The following is a 22,476-nucleotide window of genomic DNA, read 5'->3' as shown; positions in this document are numbered from 1 at the left end:
AAAATCTGAAGAACGGGACGTTACCGAAAAAGAAATGATGGTGGTTTGACTCAAAATGTTTCTTCTGTAGGCCACTAGCAGGCATTCAATCTTACAAGAGCACTTTGCAGAACAGAAATGCCAGGGGCTGGGAAGGAAAAAGAAAAAGGAGGAAGGATAACAGGAGCTTGGAGAATTATAAATTAAAAGGACAGTAGTGGGTGATCTGAAAGGTCAAAGGAATAAAACGCAAGGTCTTCTGAGAAGAATCAATCTCAGAACCGTGAGGGAAATTCTCTAAGTACATGGAATGGGAGAATTTTCTGATGTTTGGAGGTTCTTTTGGCATTTCCATTACCTAAAAAAAAAATCAAGACTCTAATCTATACCTATTTGATTCAGAAGTAGAAGACAGTGTGTTAAATACTCTTTTGGATGTTGCAATTAAACAGGGCACAGAACATTGATTTTACTGTATCCTGGTGCTTTTTTTACCTTTTTTTTTTTCCTTCTGTAAGCATGTAAGGGTTCAGGGACCATAGTCGTTCGGTTCTATTTCTGCTGAGTCAGAAAAGATTGAGAACAGTTAAACAGGCGGGGGATTGGTTCCTAAAAATTTGAGAAAGTGTTCATCTGCTTTAGTTCAATGTAATTGAATAACTGTTAATTAAAGATAGACAATATGCCCTTATCTAAATACATGGCTTGGAATAGATGAATTTAAAGCGTGCGTTTGTTTGTTCTATTGTTTCAACCCAGGCTTGTCATACTATGTACACGGCCATTCATTTCCCTCTCTGATTTCCAGTTCCTTTTAGAGAAACAACCAGGAGTTTCAGGAAAGAGAATAATCCAGGAAACACCACTTCCCTCCCATCTATGTTGAGAGCCACTCTACAGGGGTGGGACTGCTTTGTTAAGGATAGGACTGTGTAGCAATAATGACATTTGCTGGTTTATGGGAAGATAACAAAGGAAGAGCAGCACAAATTCAGCATGTGTTCAGGACTCTGTGGGAGGATCAGCTGAGGGAAAAAGAGGAGGAGTAATCATGTGTGTGACATCTACGCATTTTTACACATCTTATCAGATTCTGTGACTTAACTACTATTGTAACTCTTTTTTCACAGGTAAGTAAAAAGATGATCAGAGGGTTAGAAACCTATCCTGGTTTACATAGGTAGCAATCTGAGAGCTAATGTTCAAATCCAGGTTTTCTGAAATTCACGTTTTCAAGGAGCAACACCATGTCGAGACACGTCCACATGTGGTTCTCGTGTTTTCTAGGTCATCATATAGAATCAGAGAAGGAAATTTATATTGAGGTCTACAAAGTCATAAGGCCCTATTACACTTTAGACGTAACAGTCACAATTTAACTAAATGCTTTGTAGAATGTATGTATGCTAGTTGGGGACTTAGTTTTCAATCATTTCCTTTCTTAATTTTCTATTAAAACAGCCCATATAAAGTTGACAAAATTCTTCATTTTGTGGCTTCAGGTAAGTGTAGGTAGGACTTCATTGAGAAAGGAAATCAGAGTTCTTAGCAGAGATGTTGTGGATTCCAACACAGGCTTTTCATCTTGTTTTCCGTCTGGTTTTCGGCAAGCACATTTCTCCTCTTAAGATGCATTAGAACAGAGATTCCAGGAAAGGAAATTCAAATTTTTCTGAAGATTGAGCCAAGCCAAAAAAAGATCTAACAGCTTGTTTTCGCATTCTTCCCTTCCCTAAAATAACTGGAGCATCACAATATTTTGTCAGATCATCTCTGCAATGTTACACGATATCATCTTGACCTTCATCGTGACAAGTTTATAAAAATCCTTGAGAGTGGAATGTGCTCATGTGTTACTTGCTCGTTCCAGACAGATTTGCTGAGCAAGTGTTAGGTCGTTCTGAAGAAGGAGCAGAGGTGGGAAGTGGTGCCAACCTTCAGGAGCTGGGACCCCTGCCGCTCACTTCCTCAGCTGGTGCCTCCAATGTGTGATGTACAGCCTAGACAAGGTAACAGCAACCAGAGGGGGCATTCAATAGATAAATGTTTAATAAATTCAAAGACTAATAAATAAGAAAAGTAAAAAAAATCAGGTTCTTCTTTCTATAACAGTGCAAGCAAATGACGGATTGCAGAGTCAGAGAATAAACTCCCAAGACACACATGCACACACTCACATACACACTGACAGACACACACATCAAAGAAAAGCTTAAGAGCTGTTTCTGACTAAGGCATTTGCCTGGATGAGGGGTATGTGCACAAACATGCACATACAATTTAACAATCAAACGATTAGAGGGGCCGGCCCAGTGGCATAGCGGTTAAGTTTGCATGCTCCGCTTTGGTGGCTCAGTGTTTGCAGGTTTGGATCCCAGGGGAAGACTTATGCACCGCTCATCAAGCCATGCTGCGGCAGCATCCCACATGCAACGTGGAGGATGATTGGCATAGGTGTTAGCTCAGGGCTAATCTTCCTCAAGCAAAAAGAGGAAGATTGGCAACAGCTGTTAGCTCAAGGCCACTCTTCCTCACCAAAACCAAAAAAACAATTAGAAGTGGGGAAAGAATGATGGGTTTCATAATTTAGCAGTGTCTAAAATGCCCTCCTAATTTGTTTGCTTGCTTTTTGTGCTTTGTTTATGAGTTGTGATTTTACAACTCTGGAAGATCTCCGTCGTCAAAAACCACTTACAAGTTTTGTTTTGCTTTATTTCCGGCCCATGATGAAGACACATGGACATTTTTAGTGAGCATTCAGAAATAGGTACACGGAAGATAGGTGAATGGACCTGACGCTCATTGATTCAGTCGTTAAGAGAAGGTTATTCCATCATTTCTTCCAAATATTTTTCATACAGCTGGGAAACAAAGAAAAAACAAACATCCTCAGACAGTGTCTTTAGATGCACGCCAAATAATATGTATGTGCCCAAAATATTTGTATGGACAATCTATGAAATAAATCCATGTTTATTTTCCCCACGAATTTGTCAGGGATGTGAATACATAAGGTTACTAAATAGGAAAAAAAAAAAATGCCTGTCTCTCTGTTGAAAATGGCAGAGTTTACAGGATAAGAATGAACAGTACTTTATCTTTTGGCAAAATACATATTTCAATGGAAGGTAACATAATAGTCACCAAACGAGGTGTAGAGAAGTACATTTTGGTAGCGCACATCCCATAAGTCCCGGCGATGAAAGGCAGTTCAGTGTTCACAGCTAAGGGATACAGGACAAAATGTGAAACCGCACCACAGAGAAAGAAAACAGCCCCTTATTTGTCCTGAGTGTAAAGATTACAAAACACAGGCACGATTCCCTACAGACCTATTGACGGACACTGCAGAGTCCCCGCGTTAAGACCCACACTATCAGGGCTGTAAACAATCACTCCCACACCCAGAAGAAAAGAGCAGGGTGAGGCTGTGGTGTTTCTGTCTGCAAAAGGTTTGAAGTAAGTAATTCATGCAAAGGGCTTATTAGTATATTCCACTGGCTGTGTGTTCCCCATGTGGTTTAAAGGAAATCTCTCACTTTGGTTTCAAAGACCCCATATGCCAGGAAAGATCAGTATTGTTTAATCCAGCAGGTCATTAAACTGGAGAGCTAGGTTTGCCCGCAGCCCTCAGTGTGTGAGTGCCTGTCCCATGTCTGCTTATCAGTTTCCTATCGATCTGAACGAAAAAGGAGTTAAGGATACAATTGGCTTCTCCTCTGAAATAGAGCAAAGCTGACAAGAAATAGAAATATGAGCACATTTAGAAATGCAGCAAATTCAGTTCTCTCATTTCCTTCCAACCACTGTTAGCACATTTACATTCTGCGAAGAGCAATAAATAGATGCTCTATGAGTTGAATTATTTCCTCCTTTTTTTCCTCACAAAATAAGAGCAAGAACCACTAAAGCTTGCAAAAAAGCTACTCCAACATGCCCTGATGAATTTTTATTATTATCATTATTCCTCGTTTCTGTCTTAGCTGGTAATCATTCCCCTCTGAATAGCTACACTGAAAAGTTTTCCAATAAAATTCAAATTAGTTATATAATTAGAGTTAATTATGTTAAAGGCGGAAGAAGGACTTCCATTTGCAGCTTTTAATTCTAGAGTTCTCCAAATAATAATTGACACCGAATACAAACAGTTCCAATCATGGGAATTAGAATAAGGACCCTCACCTGTCCCTGACATGAGCAGAAATTGGAAGGAGCAGCATATCCAGAATACGTCCTCAGTCGTAAATTAAACCCCACCTATAATTGAAATCCTGCACCAAGTGCCACATTTTTTGTGACCCATTTCGAGGCCAAGTCAAAGTGCAGGGATAAGCTGTGGTGGTAGAACAAGGCCTTCATGATGCCGACCGGTACCATCTTCATTTTGCACATTTTCATTGAACTCACTCTACACACACAGAACAGAACTCACTGTAGACCAGCTGCTTGTCAAGTTCCCCAGCTATACAATTTTGGTGGCTCTTATAACTGATTTCATATCGACATTTAAACATGCTGCTACTTAAATTCTCAGACTTCAGTCTGGTCCTCCCACCTTGTCATTGGGTGATTAAGATGTCCTTATTTTAGCCTTCCTCCTGCATTTGGCTCTGTGTTTCGAAAGAAATAGTTCTAAAAGAATTCTGATTTAATTGTACTCAGTCTAAGTGTTGGTTATAGATGTTATTTCCTGAATTTCTGTTTGTTTTCTGGCTTTTCACCTCCCAACCTAAGTACAAACTCTTTGAAAACAAAGATTAAAATTTACGCTGCTGAGCCAGTAGTCTGGTCAAGCAGATAATACAACTGGCTGAGCCATTTTATCAGAGGTGCCATCCCAACGACAATGGAAGGACCACGAGTACTGAAATCTTAGTTACCCCGACATGGCCAATGAGTCGCCAACGTGATATTCTTAAGGTGATTTTTAGAAATAACCTGACAAAATCAGTGCAATCAGTGAAATGGGTAAGACTCATTTTTACTCCATAATTTAGTTTCTTCCCTTCTTTTTTAAAAAGAAAACTAGGTCAGCAAAAATGTGAAAGTGTCATATAATAATCACTACAAATCACTTAGAGTTCTGGTTCAAGGGGTTTTAACCTGGTAATAAATTATCCTTCTGAGATGAGACTTGGAGTTAATTATGTCCATTACTCTAATTTTATTTCATATCCAGAGGGGAACCGAGGAGAAGAGAACACAAATAACTCACCACCAAAGGCCTCTACATTTTCCCTTTGGTATATTGAAGAATATTCTGAATGTTCCACATCATCGCTGGCAGTGGGCTTTTCATTTCGTGCTGAACAAAGAAACGAAAAATGGGCTGGTAGGAGGGCTGAGAAGTAATTTTCCTATTTGTAGACATCCACAAAAACTGCCTTTTTGTCATCCTTGCTCCACCCAGGCCATTAGGAAAGGATCTTTCCTTCCCAGCCAGGAACTGGATGGTCAGTCTGTCCAGTAAGCTCCCTGCCTCAGGACTCGGGGCTCAAAGTCCTTACAGGCTTAATTAACCAGAAACCACGTAATCATTCAGAATTCTCCCTGCTGGAAGAGGTAAGCCACAAAAATCATAAGAAAGGAAGCTTGATCAGGAATTTCAGTAAACATTACTAATAATCCTGTGCTTAAAAATCAACTCAAATACCTATGCTTTCTCTATATAATGAAAGGGAGTTTCTTAACAATCACCCTAACAAACGTCAAGAATTTTAGTCATTAAAAAGATTCAATTATGGTTATTAGTCTGTGCTTACTTGTGATGGAAATATAACTTGACTATTCTAGAATGATTTCTAATGACTCAGGCTTAGAAAAATATATGGTTTCTCAGATAGAATCTCTCATTGCTGAACGAGAATACTTGACGAGTTGGACGGCTCTTTAGCTCGTGGGTAATGGAAGTTCATCCTATATATAGGCTGTTCTGCAGCGTAGATTTAAAATATGCACAATGGAAATTTTCCTACAGTACATTTTAAACGCTTTTTAAAAAGTCGTTAACATTTATGTCATCCAAATTTAATCTTCCTTTTTTTTTTTTTCATTCTTAATTTTTGGAGGATTAGGGCCAGATCTTCTCTTCTACGCTGTGATCAACTAAAAGATAAAACTTTAATGCCTTCATAATAAATTTGAAGATTAGATGTATATAGTACAGGTAATTCTGTACCAGCTAAAGTCTGGTACAAGAGCTCTGGTTATTTTTGGGGGACACAGACATCACTTCTTCTGAGCTATGTCTCCCGTCTACCTGGAGCACACCTTGAAAATGGATCCTCCTGGTATAACAGGTATGCTGAACTATCTTGACTGGGTAAGTTATACAGGTGATAGCTCCGAATATTTTCTCTACTGATTGTCCCAAAAGTGTAAGGAAATCCCCGCTTTACGCCTGGTGGCACCTCCCATAATAATACTTTAAACAAGTGGCAGTACTTCCTGTATGAAGTTGGTTATTAGGCGTGTGGTCACCCTGAGTGGGCCCAGGAGCTGTGCCACGGAAGTCCCACGTGTCTCTCAGAGATGAGACAAGATATTTCCTCTCCCATCCCATGGAAAAGAAGGAAGAGAAGGATTCCAGAACAGGTGTGCATCAATAAATAAACGAATGATATATAATTTGCAAATTTGTTATAAGTAAACATATATATATACATGTAAGTTATAAGCAAAGTATATATACACAACTTGTAAGCATCTAGAGTTTCTAAAACCATTGGATGAAAGGTTGATGGGTCAAACTGAGAACCCCTTAAACCATTAGTCATTACAGAAAGTGAGACAACAAGGCATATATTTTTTTTACAGGAAAATGAAGTTTACTTGTTGGTTTGCTTTCATGTCTGGGACTGTGACCCCCTTTGTTAACCCTTATGCTTGACCCTGCCATCCTCGTTATTACTTTAAAAATGACCCCAATGTTTCCATATTGTTCTCTGACTCCCCGGTTAGCAGGTCAGTGTATATCTTGGCCTCTCATAATCTCAGCAGGGTTTCTAGTCGACTGGTTCAGGTGGAAGTATCGAGAAACATGCTTGGCCTCACAGGTCATTAGCTCCTTCTGACCACACAACAGAAGCAAAGAGACCACAGCCTCTTTCCTTGCAGGGCCCACCAGAACATTACTCTGGTCCTTTAGGGCGATGATTCTAGAGGGAAAGTGCCCCTGAATCCACGCACTCCTTCTTTCGAGATAGTAAAAGTGGCATGATATTTTTCAGTCAAATGACTTCTTGTTAGCATTTACAGATCTGTGCAACGAGCCACGAGATGGTAGGTTTTAAGTCTTTCCGAGTTGGAATACGTATGCGCCTATAAGGAGGGTCTCTCGGTCGTGCAGGTGTTCCATGAAGAACTGTTTACTGAGTGATGCACTGCCAGGCATCACATTAAATGATGAGAACACAAACGTGAAAATACATCCATCTGTATCATGCTGCTCACAGCCCAAAGTTATCTCAGGTAGATTACCCCATACGGAGGTCCTGAGAGGTGGAATTGAGAACAGCGGTGGGGTGTGAAAGACCAACAGGGATGGTAGGGAAGCCAAGAGAGAACTTCGTGGTGAACAAGAAACCGCTCGGGGAAGCCAGGGCTCCGGTCCCTCAGTCCCTCTAGGAGACGGTGTGAAACAGGCTCCAACACATGAGCAAGCACCAACACAGTCCATCATCAGACCTCAGAGTTTGACAGGGTTTAGAAATTTGCTGAACTTGCCATTTCCTGACATAATGAGGAAATCAATGTGCCTTGCCTTTTGAAACACTTGTGAGTTCAGAATGATTCGACAAGAGTGTGCCATGATAAGCAGAAAGAAAACTGCAAGAGCTTGCTCATCAACTCAGAATCAAAGATCATTTACAGATAAAACCAGGTTAATTTATTGACTGGGACCCTCCCTATTTTGTGTCTATAGAAATAAACTTCACCATCTGGTAAAGGCTCATTCTGTAGTTGTGAGCAATATTCTAGAAAATACGGAAGGTCTGCCCTTTCCCATGTTCAAACAGATTTGACAGCTGGGTGTACGATGGTGAGGTTTACTTTGAGGATAGTTGTAAGATAAGGAACAGTTTAAAGAAGTAAATGAAACATGGAAGAGAAAGTGAGGCTATAGTTTTGAAAATGTTTCAATACAAAACTGAAACACAGATATGTACTATTTAAACAAAAAAATGGCTGGAAGGTCGGCCTCTACAAAGAGGTCCCAGAGGAGGATGAATTGGAGACTGCGGGCAGGCCGAACAGAGAGGAGAAATGACCGTGTCAGGGTGGGCAAGAGTCGTGTACAATGAAGGAGGAGATAAAGGCAGCCATCAGCAATTCCAATGCCATCTTTTCTCTTGGGAAGGAATGATGGTGGTCTGTAAGGTGGAACCAGACAGTGACTTAGAAGAGTCAGACAGCCAGAGTCATGCCCCAGGATCTGTGTCTTGAGGAGTGGCCAAGAACTCGCAGTCCCCGTGGCATGGTCCAGAATGGGGTGTCCAGGAAACTCCACAATCTTGCACTCAGGTGCTGGAGTGCAAGGCCGCCTCTGTAGGTACGGTGATAAAAATGTGTTTAACTTGGCTTTGGAGATAAAAACAGCACCCTGCACCTGTTGCTCTCCCAAGGCAAAGGTGGGATACTTCCAAACAGATCAGCACAAAAAATCCATTTTTTTCTTTCCTAATGGCACTAAGCAGAGTTATGATACCAACAGTGATGGGTAAGATGGGTGAGCATTAAAACACAAGCTTGTTTAGATCTGCACACTCAGTGTCCCAATCAAAATGTCACAGAATTAAGCTTTTTAATGCTACAGTGTTTCATGGTTTTGTCAGCAGAGTGGATATCTCATGACCTCCAAGAAGGGCTAAAAGAGGGTAGATGCCATCCTGTGATAGTCAGTGAAGTGAATTAATCCATGAAGAAATTGATGAAAAATCACACTGATAGAGATGCTATGTTGATTTCAAGATGGCTATGGAATGGCCAGAGGACGAATATATAGAGATATATAGCACTAACAAATCTAGCTTGGAGAAGTAGATTTTGAGTCAGCCTAAGATGCTTATTCTGGGAAGCTGTGGGTAATGAGGACGCTGGCTGGAGAGAATGTGTCCAGGGAGATGAGAGAAGCCAAAGGAGGTCTCAGGAAAACTCAACAGATAGAGCTGTGGAGCTATACTCCAGAAATAAAGTTACTGATTTTAAATTATTTTTATTAGTTTTCAAATTTTGTCCACGGGAAATGCATGATATTTTTAAAGAGAAAAAATATAAGAGAGAGAGAGAGAAATTCAGGCAGAGGAAGACCAACTAAGAAAAATTTGCAAAAAAATATTTTTAGTATTTCTATATTTTAGTATTTTTGACACATATGAGTTTGTGGACATATATCATGAGGAGTGGCCCACAATTTGATATGAAAGTCGAATCATCTTAAAGCCATGTCCAATATCTTCAGATAGATTTTTAGATATTATTAAAACAATTACAATAACAAAATTGAGGGTCTGAGGCAGTCTACAGCATCAATCAAATATGATGACCTCTTCTCAAGTCACCATTCGGTAACCTTTTAAGTCCATTGATTTGAAGTATTTTATCTATAATTCTATTAGCATCACCACTAATAAGTACCAGTGATTAGGTACAAAACATTTGCTGGGATAAGTGTTAAAATCTTATTACATCTAATCCACACAAAAATTTTCAAGATGACAATTATTTTTCCTATTCTATGTGTTTAAAAGGATTAAGACTCAGGTACTGAAGATAATAAAGTAAGGTCACACAGTAAGCATCGGATTTGTACTTTTAAACACAGGTTAACTTACTCCAGAGAAAGTACTTTATTTATTTTTCAGGAGTGCTTTAACAAAGATAGTCTGTCATCTGATTTTACGGAAAGGAAATATCTGAGAATGGTTTATGCATGTGCCTTTCAAATATGTATGAATTTCAATCAGTACACGGTACCTGCTGGAAGAGTATCTGGTACTCCTGCTGGGGGAGGAAGAGTTCCCTCCTTTTGTGACGCAAAGCAATTGTTTTTCTCAATGAATAAAGACAAACACTGGGTTTCACCTTGTAGAAATAAACATGTCTATGCGACTCTTCCTCTTTTTGTGCTTGCTGTGTGAAGAAATGAAATACATACATGTACTTAACTTTTTCCAACACAAAGAATCCAAGAAGGTTCTGTCTTCTTCCAATGGGAGATACTGTAACAATTAAATTAGAGAAATTTAGTTAACAGAGCATAAAATTGTCACAGCAGTTAAGAAGATGGAGCCTCTAAGTGCTACATAAACACAATTTTCAATGCCAGATCAATTAAGTAAAGAGAAGCAAAGATTTATATCTAACAATTCTAAAGAGGGGGAAAGGAAAGAACTTGGGGGGTGACACCCACATATCCTTCAAAGACCGCTCATGTGCTTATATTAATTTCACAGTCGGCCCTGTTCAGCCAGTCTTCTCATGAGCTCACGGCCACCTCCTTCATGAGCACTAACTGCCCTGCTGGGCGTGGCCCTCCAGTTTCAAGCTATATTTTGCTCCTCTGCTTTTGTCTCCATTTACCAGTCCTTCAAACTGCATCTCCCTCCCACATCATCATGTGGTCAACTGCCACCCTTAAGACTCTTGGAAAAAAGGAAAGAAAGGGCTATGGCCTCCTCTGAGATGCCTCCTCTAACCTCACCAGTTAGTGTGAGAAAATTCCTAAGCCCCTATATCACCACAGATATACCTGCCCCACACCTACCCAGGGCTGGCTTCCTGGGTGTATACTATGCCCCATATTCACAAAAGTCCTGTGCCTAATTTCGTGTTGTACTGTCACCAGCTTGAAATTCTTAGTAGTTTTATCTTTGGAGTTTTCTGTAATTTGCACCTGATGAAATAAGGGAGCATGCATGTGAGCAGAGAATATACACACAATACACATGCCCAACATTTCTCATTGCCCCATTCTCATATAATGTCTACAGTGCTCCAAAGTACAGAATTCTTGTGGACTCAATGTGTGATGATCAAAGGGAGTCAAAGAGAGTAAAGGTAAGTGTCCAGCATCTACAATGAAGTCAGTGGGGCCACTAACAGCCCTGATGATCCATGCTTTCCATTCAAATGAGAACCGGCTTAGAACATGGATCCAAGACAATCACTGTCTAAGAAGCATGAATGACCAGGGAACTCTAGCGTGCCTTTCTTACCTTTATCACTTCCTTGTTTCAATCAACTATATATGTTGAAAATGATGACATGGTATGAGAGGGAAAGATAGGGAAAGCCATAATTCTTCCTCCTTTCATTTTCCCCATTGCTCAACAATAACACAAAAGTAGAGAGTATTCATATAAGGAGCACATATCAAGAGGTGCGATAGAAACAATTGAGTTACGTTTGTGCAGCATTTGCACTGTTCAGTTAAGAATGAAAAACACATGCATGTTTGAGCTATGAAACATAAATTGTGTAATGTCAGTGATTCATCACATGAATTAAATGCTTTTATTTGCAGATAGGTAAAAGGAGGAGGGTGGCCAGAGTGATTCATGGGGTCATGGATTAGAGTTGGAGACAACAGCGTGAGCTCAGATTATCTTAACACAGTTACAGAGGGATACACACTGAAATACATACAGGTGTGTGTATAACCAGGAGGAAGGTACACACATGTATTTCTGTACAGTGTCAGCTGAGGGAACCTAGAAACAATGACCCTCCAGTAGCAAGGAGTACACCTAGCACTAGGTCTTGGTTTCTAACATCATTCTCAAATAGAAGGAACCAGTGCTTCTCAGGAAAATGGATGATCCAAAGACTGGAGCAGGAAATGTACAAGATTATGCTGGAGCATTGTAGTGTTAGAAAATCATGAAGTACTCAAAAACAACACAAAATACAAGAAATGAGTAGGTCAAATGGACACAAGAGCCAAAAGGAATACTTTTGACTCAGAAATTGAATTCCAATTAAAAGATGTATATTGTCATAGGGGATTAAAAATAAAATGTAACTGTATGTTAGGTAAAAGACCCCAACCTGAACATATAGAATTAAATAAGTTAACATTAAAGGGGTGGAGAAAGACATGCTATGGTACCCTTAAGCAAAGGAAAGCACAAGTAGCTGTATTAATTTCAGATGAAACCGACTCCAGAGCAAGGAGATCTATCAGGGATAACGAGGAGCATTACGTAATGATAAAGAGGTCAATTCTCCAAGAAGACAAAGCAATCCTTAACATGTATGCACCTAATAACAGAGCTTCAAAATACAGAAGGCAAAAACTGCAAGGAGAAATAGACGTATCCGCTGTTATCACTGGAGACTTCAACAACACACTTTTAGTTGATAGATTAAGCAAGTGAACAATAGATAAGGACGTAGGTAAGCTGGATGGTACCATGAATCAGTTGGATCTAAAGTGGCATTTATGGAATGCCCCATCCAACAGCAGCAGAGTACATGTTCTCCTCAAGCTCACATGGAACATTCATCTAGATAGATCATATCCTAGGACATAAAAATAAACTTGATATTTTTGGGAAAAAAATAGAAATCATGCAAAGTGTTTTCTCAGACCACAATGAAAGTAAACTAAAAATCAACAATAGAGAGAAGATGGGAAATTCCCAAATACTTGGAAATTAAAAAAAAAAAAAGACTTCTTGATAACACATGGGTCAAAACGGAAGTATAGTATCATAAGAAATTAAGATATGTTTTCATCTAAATAATAACAAAAATAAAAGTTATTTAAGTTTGTTGGATGTAGTAAAAAGAGTGCTTGGTGGAAAATTTATAGCATTGAATGCATATGTTAGAAAATAACAAAGATCTAAAATCAATAACCTAAGCTTCCACCTAGGAAACTAGGAAAAGAAGAGCAATTTAAACCTAATGGAAAAGTAATAAAAATCAGGGCAGAAATCTATAAAATTGAAAATAGGAAAACCATAAAGAAAATCAGTGAAAATAAAAGCTGATTGTTTGAAAAGATCAATAAAATTGATAAACCTTTAACCAGGCTCCCCAAGAAAAAAAGGAGAGAAGATACAAATTATTAATGTTATAAAAGAAACAGAGGTCATCACTACTGATCCCATGAACATTAAAAGAATAATAACGGTAGACACAACTTTATGTCCACAATTTTGATAACTTACATGAAATAGACTAATTCCTTGAATGAAGTGAACTACTAAAATTCACCAAAGAAGAAATAGATAATCTCAGAAAGTCCATCTACTAACTAAATTGAATTGATAATTAATAACCTTTCAGAAAAGAAATCACCAGGCTTAGATGGTTTCATTGGTGAATTCTACCAAACATTTAAGCTGGAAATGGTACCAATTCTCCACAATTTCTTCCAGAAAATTGGAGCAGAGAGAACGCTTCCTAACTCATTCATTGAGACCAGAAATATCCTAATATCCAAACCAGATAAAATCATTGAAGAAAATAAAAATACAAACCAATATCACTCATGGACCCAAATCCTCAAAAACGCTCTAGCAAAATGAGTCCAACAATGTATAAAAATAATTACACACCTTAACAAAGTAGGATTTATTCCAGGCACATGAGGCAGTTTTCAGAATTTGAAAATCAATCAATGTAATCCACCGTATCAACCAGCTAGAGAAGAAAAATCCTATTTCTAAGTTACAGAAAGAGAAATACATCTTAAAATCTTCCATGACCACTGAAGTTGAGTTTCAAATTGGTTTTGAGTTTCCTCAAACAAAGAGATTTGCACATATCTGATTCAGTAGATGATAGCCTCATAAACAAAGCAACAATTTTCTTATTGTTTCCAGGAAATTTTTGCAATTAGACAACGTTTAAAATGTAAATTTTATAACATTAATACAAGTTTTGATTCATATTATTTTTCACTTTACAGTTGATAAGAAATAGAAGGCTGCAGGAGGAGGGGAAGAAGCAGATACTTTCTCAGGAATGATTAAAATGACAACATTTTTTTAAGCTTGAATTAGATTTCTTTACAAAACTATGTAAAGAATGATATATGGCCATTATTTTAATTGTTGCATATATTAAGTAGGGCCTTAATGCTTGGAAAATAATTACTAATGCTAAGTTACTGGTGTGTCTTTATTTTAGGAATAATGTGAGCCCAGAGCGTTACAGTATTTCCTTCTTTCTTTTAGTCACTAGGAAAGTCAGAATCCATTTTGAAGTTCAGCTTTAATAACCACGGAAAACCTTATGAGTTATTTTCATCACCCAACTTTTACTTGGGTTTAATCTATTTTTTTGATTTTTCAAGTAACAGTTTTTCTTTAACTCTTCCAGTTGTTTTTTTTTTTAAAAAACAAAACTCGAATTTATTGGTTACTGGAATGCTAAAACCCAGATGTATTTCTAGGTTCAGATATGGTTTAATGTGGTTGTTCAAGCAGAATCTTCAAGGTTTGATTATTCTCCAACTCTGCTATCTCTTTTGCTGTGCTGACTATTCTCAGCCTCCACAAGAATCCAGGAGTTCCTACCAGTTTTAAGACCAAGGGGAAAAAAAGAGAGTATGTCTTCCTGTTAACTCTTGCCAAGTCCTGGGACTCTAAATGGACCATCTTGATTCACCTACTGACATGTGAACCAACAGCCATGGCTTGCAGGAAGGAATCTGCAGCTGAGCCAGGCCTGTGTCATACATTCCACTCCTGAGCAGAAGATGGAATCCAACAGGAAATTTAGTGTACTATCACCAGTAAAAGGGGGTAAAAAATTCTGGGAGGCCAAAATGACAAATGTCCAGCACAGGCTGCTCTCCAGGATGGACATGACCTGGCTGGGAAGAAGTCCTGAAGGCTTTTTCATACTTGACACACTCATAGGGTTTCTCTCTAGTATAGATTCTTTGAGGCTGAAGAAGATTTCTTTTGCTAGTGAAGACTTTTCCACACTTATCGCATGCATAGGAAGACTCCTGAATACGGATTCGTAGATGCCTTTTCAATTGTTCCTTAGCACTAAAGGCTTTTCCACAATCTACATAGTCAAAGGGTTTCTCCTCACTGTGGACTCTCTGATGCCGAGTTAATTTTGTATGAAAATTGAAGGCTTGCCCACATATTTTACAAGTATAAGGCTTCTCCCCTGTGTGAATACGCTGATGTTGGCTAAGATGGGAATTCCTTCTGAAGTTTTTGCCACACTCATTACATTCATAAGGTTTCTCTCCAGTGTGGATTTTCTGATGTCAAAGTAGTGGTGAATTACGAACAAAAGATTTTCCACACTCATTACACTCGTAAGGTTTCTCCCCAGTATGGATTCTCTGATGTATCACAAATTCAGAACTACTGGTGAAACTATTTCCACACTCCGTGCAGACATAGGGTCTGTCCCCACTATGGATTCTCTGATGCCTGATGAGATTTGCATTATCATTGAAGGCTCTCCCACACTCCTCACACTGATAGGGTTTCTCTCCAGTGTGGATTCTCTGGTGTCTAACATAGTAAGAAAGAAAGCTGTAGCATCTCCCACACTCCTCACATCTGAAGGGTTTCCTATCACAGTGGATTCTTGGAACCTTTCCTCTAATGTTTTTCACTGTGGGGATTTCCTGGTGCTTCTCCAGCTTATATGTTTCTAGGAAGTTGGTTCTCTGAAGAACACTCTTCTGCAGACCATGTGACAACATCAGGTCTCTTTCTCCAGAAATTCCCTGGGTTGACGTGGACTCATTGTCAATGTCGGCCTCAGTATCTTTACAGATGTCTGTGGTCCTCTCTGCAGGTGGGTCATCCTGTGCCTCCAGGCCCCAGGACAAATCCCCTCCATCCAGAAGTGAGATCAGGGCAGGTGTGGGAACTGGGTATCCCAGGGATGTCAAGTTCCCATAATTCTCCAGCATCACACTTCTGCATAAGGCCCTCTGTGCGGGAGAAAGGCCAGCCCATTCTGCCCGGGTGAAGTACACAGCCAAGTCCTCAAAGGTCATCACCTCCTGGTGCCGGGCTTCCAGGGGCATGGCTGCCATCACCTGGGCTCCCTCAGTGAAGGGCAGGGGCTCAGTAAAGGTGCAACGTGTATTCCAGTTGTTTTTTTATCTAACCGTGCCATGTGAATTTCTGCTAACATTAATTCAGTTACATCATTTTTTTCCTCTTCAAAACTTTCATCACTTCTCCTCTCTAACTTCTCATGTCTCCCTGTGTGGTATTCCGTTTCTGTATCAGAGAGGTCATGACCTTCTGCAGAAAATGACAAACTCTTTCCTGAAATAATTTTCTAGGTTGTGCCATCTGGCTTCTTCAGAGTCTTTCCCCATTAAAGTCTCAGGAAGAATTATCTTTTTCTGGAACTGTTTTACTCAACTTAGTGGAGTCAATATTGAAGTTTTCCAGAGAGCAGAATGTGTGGCATTCCTTGGCTCCATGAGCAGAATGACAGACACCCTTTCTAAGACATGCCGTTGCCCATGGTCATCGCTCAGCTCCACTGAAATAGTGCATTTCCAGTTTCTCTATTTCCATGTTTGCCCATCAGCCATCACCCCAGCTATTCACCATACAGCATCAGAACAGATGCTTATGAAATATGTTAATCATCAGCAATTCCATGCTGGAAACCTTTCCTTACCGCCTCATTGCACTTGGAATGAAATCAAATCCTGTAAGTATCTACTTGAGACTCTGTCCCCTTCTGTCTCTACAAATGTACCTTTTATCACATTTCCCTTCGTCCAGGAAGCATGGAAACACTGTATTTTTCCCAGGCTTTTCTTTTAATCTTGTTGTGGTAAGAACACTTCATATGAGATCTACTCTCTTAAAAAATTTTTAAGCGTATTGTTAACTATAGGCACTACGTTATACAGCAGATCTCTAGAACGTATTTGCCTTGCATAATTGAAACTTCATATCATTGAACAGCAACTCCCCATCTCTCCCATGCTCCAGTGCTTGGAAAACATCCTTCTATTCTCTGCTTCTATGTATCTGACTATTCTAGGGACCTCTTATAAGTGGAATCACAGAGTATTTGTCCGTCTGCATCTGGCTTATTTCACTTAGCATGATGTCCTCCAGGTTCATCTATGTTGTCATAAGTAGCAGGATTTCCTTCTTTTTTAAGACTAAATAATATTCCATTGTGTGTATATACTACATTTTGTTTATCCATTCAACCATCAACGGACATTAAAATTGTTTTCACATATTTGCTGTCATGAATAATGCTGCAATGAACACGGAAGTGTGGATATCTGGTCGACATCCTGATTTCAATTATTTTGGATAAATACCCAGAAGTTGGATAGCTAAATCATTTGGTAGTTCTATTTCAAACTTTTTGAGGACCCTCCGTGCTGTTTCCACAGCGACTCCACCATTTTACATTCCCACCAACACTCTACAAGGGTTCCAATTTCTCCACACCCTTGCCAACACATCATTTTTTTTATAATAGCCATCACTCCTAGAAGGAAACATAGGGGGGAAACTTCATGACATTCATCTTGGCAATGATTTCTTGGACATGACACCAAAAGAGCAAACAACAAAAACAAAAATAGACAAATGAGACTACATCAAACTAAAGAGCTTCTGCACAGCAAAGTAAACACCATCAACAGAGTCAAAAGGCAACCTAGAGAATGGAAGAAAATATGTGAAAACCATATATATGGTAGAGATAATATCCAAAATATATAAGGAACCCCTACAACTCAATAACCCAATTAAAAAATGGGCAAATAGACATTTCTCCAAGGAAGACATACAAGGGGCCAACAGGTACATGAAAAGATGGCAAACATCACTAAGCATTAGGGAAATGCAAATCATAGCCACCACGAGGTATCATCTCCCATCTTAAACACACCAAGGCTCAGCTCCCTCTGAGTCCCACTCCTCCTCACTCCACTCCTCTCCTCCTACGGCCGGCTCCTTCTCTTCTCTTCAGTCTCAATTTAACATTCACGTCCTTATAGAAGCTTGTCCTCACCTCTGTACTTTAGGTGTCGGTCTGTTGTTTTATTTTTATCTTCTTATTTGATTCTTTCATAGCACTCATTTAGAAAATACAATTTTTACCTGATTAGCCTTCCATTACGCTTATTGTCCACTATAATATGAGACCTATGAGGACAGGACTGTCTTGTTGGCATTGTGTCAGCAGGCCTAGCCCAACTTCTGATACAAAGTAGGTGCTAAATATACGATTTTTAAGACTGTAATTCAGACCAGAACTATGTAGCCCACACCAGTGAATGGAGATTGGAATTTCTCCATCTGTTATTATTATTTAGGGTCATGTGCTTTAATCATGACCCAATGTTGGTACACTACCATATGAGCAGGTGTGTGATAACGAAGAATGATTTTCAAAACTGTGGTTTTCTGGGCCCTCTGGGGCTCTCAGATGCCTCAGAAGCTGCCCAGAAAGGTGGGACAGGGCAGAGGAGGGTGACCACAGGACCTGGAGCCCCAGGCTCTGCTTCCATGTCACTGTCAGATCCCCATGTTGTAGGTCCAGCTTCCATGTGAGTTCATGAGAAAAAAGGAGTGTGCTGCTACCAAAAAATTCTTAAAAACACAAATCTAGACTAATCGAAGTAGATTCTGAAAGAGACTCATCTTCACATACATTTTGACCCACTGAGATACCTCTCTAGATAGTTCAGTTTTGACAGGAATATTGAATGTATTAATAATTAGGTGGATTCTTGACATGAGTTAGTCAAACTATTCTTTACGCTCTTGACTTCACCTGATGCGCAGGTGTATTCTGAGCTGTATGGTTAAAGTTTGTTAACGTTTTACTATAGCTCATTACAGATCAAGCTCTCCTTTGTTACTCTTTCCTCTTCTAGTTAGGGACGCGCATCATGATGCTGTGTTATTGGAGTTAAGAGGAATCCTTAGTGATCAGGAAGCCTAGGAGGGGATCTATATCCAATGTGCCCAGACCTATTTTGCACATAGCTGATAGATGCGTTTTATCTATTGATCTATCAGCCTGGAATGCTCTGATAATTCTATCAGCAAAAAGAATAGAAAATACCTTAAAGATATTTAAGGTGTTCAAAGATGCTCCCTACTCTATTACTTACAATTAAAATTGCCATCACTGTCTTTTCATGACATAACTGGAATCAGAAGTGGCTCCAGGCAGTTCTCCTAGGCTTGTTGGCATCAGATGGTGCTTGTTGTAGTCAGATCATCCTGCATCTTGACTTCATCTCTACTAAACCGCTTGAGTAGGTCTGAGGAACTCACATACTCAGGAGTTTAATTCTGCCCAGAGTCTGAGAGCTGAAAGGCTCAAAAAGGAGGCACATAGCTGAAGATCAGGAAAAAACATGGTTGTTTAGGCCCTAAATCACATTTCCCCTAAAGTTGCAACAGTGTTCTTTAGAAACTCTCCAGTACCGTTGGCAAAATCAATTCACAGACTGTCAATTGAATAATTGCATCTCAAGTCGGGCAAAGCAAAAGAAAAAATCTGTGCAGAAAACTTATTTTGAGGAAGATCAATAACAGTGGCTTATCGCAAATGTTTCAAAGTTATCGGAAAAGCAGTACTCATTTCGCTGGAGAACAAAACTGTAAATTAGGCCTTGGAAAGGTTAAAGAGTGTTGTCTGCAGAATGTACTGGCTCAGGTGACAGAGTCCGCTAAAGAACCAGGGAAATGCATGAAACATTAGGCACCATGGAGAGAGGATGAGTACAAAAATCAGGAGAATGTCACACAATCAAGACGAGTGAGGTAAGTACAAGAGCTTTGATTGAGAGGCTCGATTGATTGGGCAAGACAAGCGGGGCTGCGTCCATAGAGGAGCTGGCATAATTGGAGTAGCAGAATGTACTACAAAGGCAAGAGAAAAGAAATCTCTGACTCTGTCAGGAGATGTGCTAAATCGCTCAGTCTCCATCTCCATGTCATCAAAGCAGCAGATGCCCGAGAGCTAATGAAGCTGGAGAACGTCAATATCTGCTTGAGAGAATTGTTGGTGAATTTCAAGGAGATGTTAAAGATCCCGAGAATTTTCCCCGACATTTAATGCCTGGAAGTAAATCATTAGTTATTTAACTACATCAGAGGGGCAGAGGGAAAATGTCTTTGCTTAAGTACAATAATAGTAGGAAAGGAAAGAGTAACGCCTCTATTCATTATTAATATTTGATTAGGAAGAAAAGATCCCTGGGCTTTAAATCAATAGTCCAAGATCAGCCACTAATTATCTCTTCGTCCTTGGGCAAAATATTTAATATTTCTTAGCATCAGCTTTCTCCTTTATAAAATAAGGTATCCAGTGGAGGGGGTGTAAGGATGAATAGGGGGAGCACAGAGGATTTTTAGGGCAGTGAAAATACTCTGTATGATCCTATAATGATGGATACCTGCCATTATACATTTGTCCAAACCTGTAGAATGTACAACACCAAGAGTGAACCCTAATGGAAACTGCGTACTCTGGATGATGATGATGTAGGCTCATCAGCTGTAAGAAATGCACCATCTGGTGAGGACGTAGATGAGGGGAGGCTGTGCAGGCGTGGGGGCAGGGGGTATATGGGAAATCTCTGCACCTTCTTCTCAATTTTTCTGTCAACCTAAAACTGCTGTAAAAAAGTAAAGTCTTTAACAAAAATAAGACATCCAATGGTTTCAGACTGCATTTACAGCACCGTTAGAGCCATGGGGAGCCTCTTAGGGAGTCAGAAGGAGAAGAACCACGGAGGAAAATCGGGAGCACGGATTCCCAACCTCCCCTCACCCACACACCCATCTTTATCAGGAAGAGTTCTTTATCAAGAATTCTGCTTTTCCCTGGAGCAGATCTCCTTTGAAAAAGTGGTTCTAATGATGAAAGATAGGTGGAAAAGAATGAATCATCCCTCCCAAGAAATGAGCCACAGATCCAACCCTGTTTTCATGAAGAAAAGCAAACTGTGCTCTGAATCAAAATATCGCACCCCTAATCCTGAGCTTCTATAATATAAACACACACTGTTTCTTGATCTCAGGCATCCAGCCCCCAGAACTGTGAGAAATCAGTGTCTGTTGTTTAAGGCCCAGCCTGTGGTGTTCCGTGAGAGCAGTCCCAGCTGACGGAGACACCCACGCCACCTCCTCGAATCCCCTGGCTGTCTTGTGATATAGGCTGAATATTGATGGTGGGGTGATGGTCCAGGGCCTGTAAGACTGATTCTTAAGTGCTACTGTCTGCCTCTCTTCAGATCGTGAAGGTACTTACTACACATTGTCTTCAACTTTGGTGACTTCGCTGAAATTCCGAGATAATTGAAACTCAGTTAAACACCAGTTGTACAGTCAAACAGGAAAAGAGCACTGAGCACCGGGTTATCTGCAGTGAGGAATTAAAACATACTTTCTGAAATACGTAAAGAGGAGGCACTTTGAGAGGGAGCTCACTCACGTTAGTGATGGCAGCACTCCTTCATGTAAACTTGTGTGCACAGGAGTCAATAAAAATTGATGCAAATGTTAATTCTCTGCTCTTCAATTTGAACTCCAAACTCAGTGCAGGAAAAGGACTAAGAAAAATCTTAAGAAGAGATGTCACATTCCTCTTTCCTATGAGGCTCATTCCAACCAAGGCACCGAACTCAAGTACGTTGCAGCATCGCCTTTTAAGGATGAGAACGCTCAAAGGCTCAGGGCGATGGGGTTGCTTCTATTAGGTTCAGAAGAATTGCAATGTTTCAGGTTTCCAGTTTTATCATTTTCCCCCTCACAGCTTTGCAACCCAGCGCCAGGGTTTGACAGTCTCATTTCTATAACTCATTAAATATTCAATGATTCATAATAACAATTTCCCATGTAATTTTATTGTTCACATTCCAGCATCAACTTCTCGTACCAAATAACAAAAGTATAAATACCCACTTGAAATAAGGACATTTCAGTTTTCATTTTCATTGCATTAAAATTGTCAAAGGGGCTTGTTGCAAAAGACGTCCAAATATCACTGAGAATGCCTCACTGTCATAATTCTGTGCAAATGGGAATTATGAAACAAAAAGCCAGGAAGGCAGGGAAAATTCAACCCATATCACACTAACTGGAGAGGAAGCTAAGAGAGTGTGAAATCAAAGAATAATCAATTTCCTAGAGGAATAAGGTGTCGCTGCACGTCATTACAGATTATTTCAAGGGCATGAGAAAGGCAAAGACAGCTGACAGAGTTTGAGCAAGAGGTACTTGGAGTAGCAGGTCTGGATTTTTCCACTGGAGAAAACAATAATTCCTGCCTTGCACTGAACATTTATAATGAATTTCTACATTTTGACAGGATTATGTTCTCAAGAGAAAAAAAAAATCCCACTTACTTCTAATGGTTCTTGCTGCATGAGAACGTGACTTCCAAAACTGTAAAATTGTGTTTCATGAGGCAACCACATGGAAGACAGTTTATGAACAGGTCTGACTCAAATATTTGAATCCTCTTTTGGAGGTTTTCAGAATGCTAGCTCAGAAGCTC

At 39.7% G+C, this 22,476-nt stretch overlaps 1 long non-coding RNA gene and 1 pseudogene across 1 annotated transcript; both read right to left on the bottom strand.

Moving 5' to 3' along the window:
- Nucleotides 1-2,687: 2,687 nt before the first annotated feature.
- On the bottom strand, nt 2,688-22,476 carry LOC139080451 (uncharacterized). Its single transcript, XR_011534974.1, has 4 exons — nt 22,325-22,476; nt 10,147-10,199; nt 5,195-5,284; nt 2,688-2,840 (listed from the first exon to the last, which is right to left on the bottom strand). It is a non-coding gene; the product is annotated as an uncharacterized lncRNA (long non-coding RNA).
- Nucleotides 14,322-16,048, bottom strand: LOC103554474 (zinc finger protein 19 pseudogene; annotated as a pseudogene).

This window comes from Equus przewalskii, chromosome 30 (assembly GCF_037783145.1).
Source record: "Equus przewalskii isolate Varuska chromosome 30, EquPr2, whole genome shotgun sequence".
Classification (NCBI taxonomy): Eukaryota; Metazoa; Chordata; class Mammalia; order Perissodactyla; family Equidae; genus Equus; species Equus przewalskii.
Note: the sequence above shows the minus strand (reverse complement) of the source record. Positions and strands in the feature narration are given on the sequence as shown.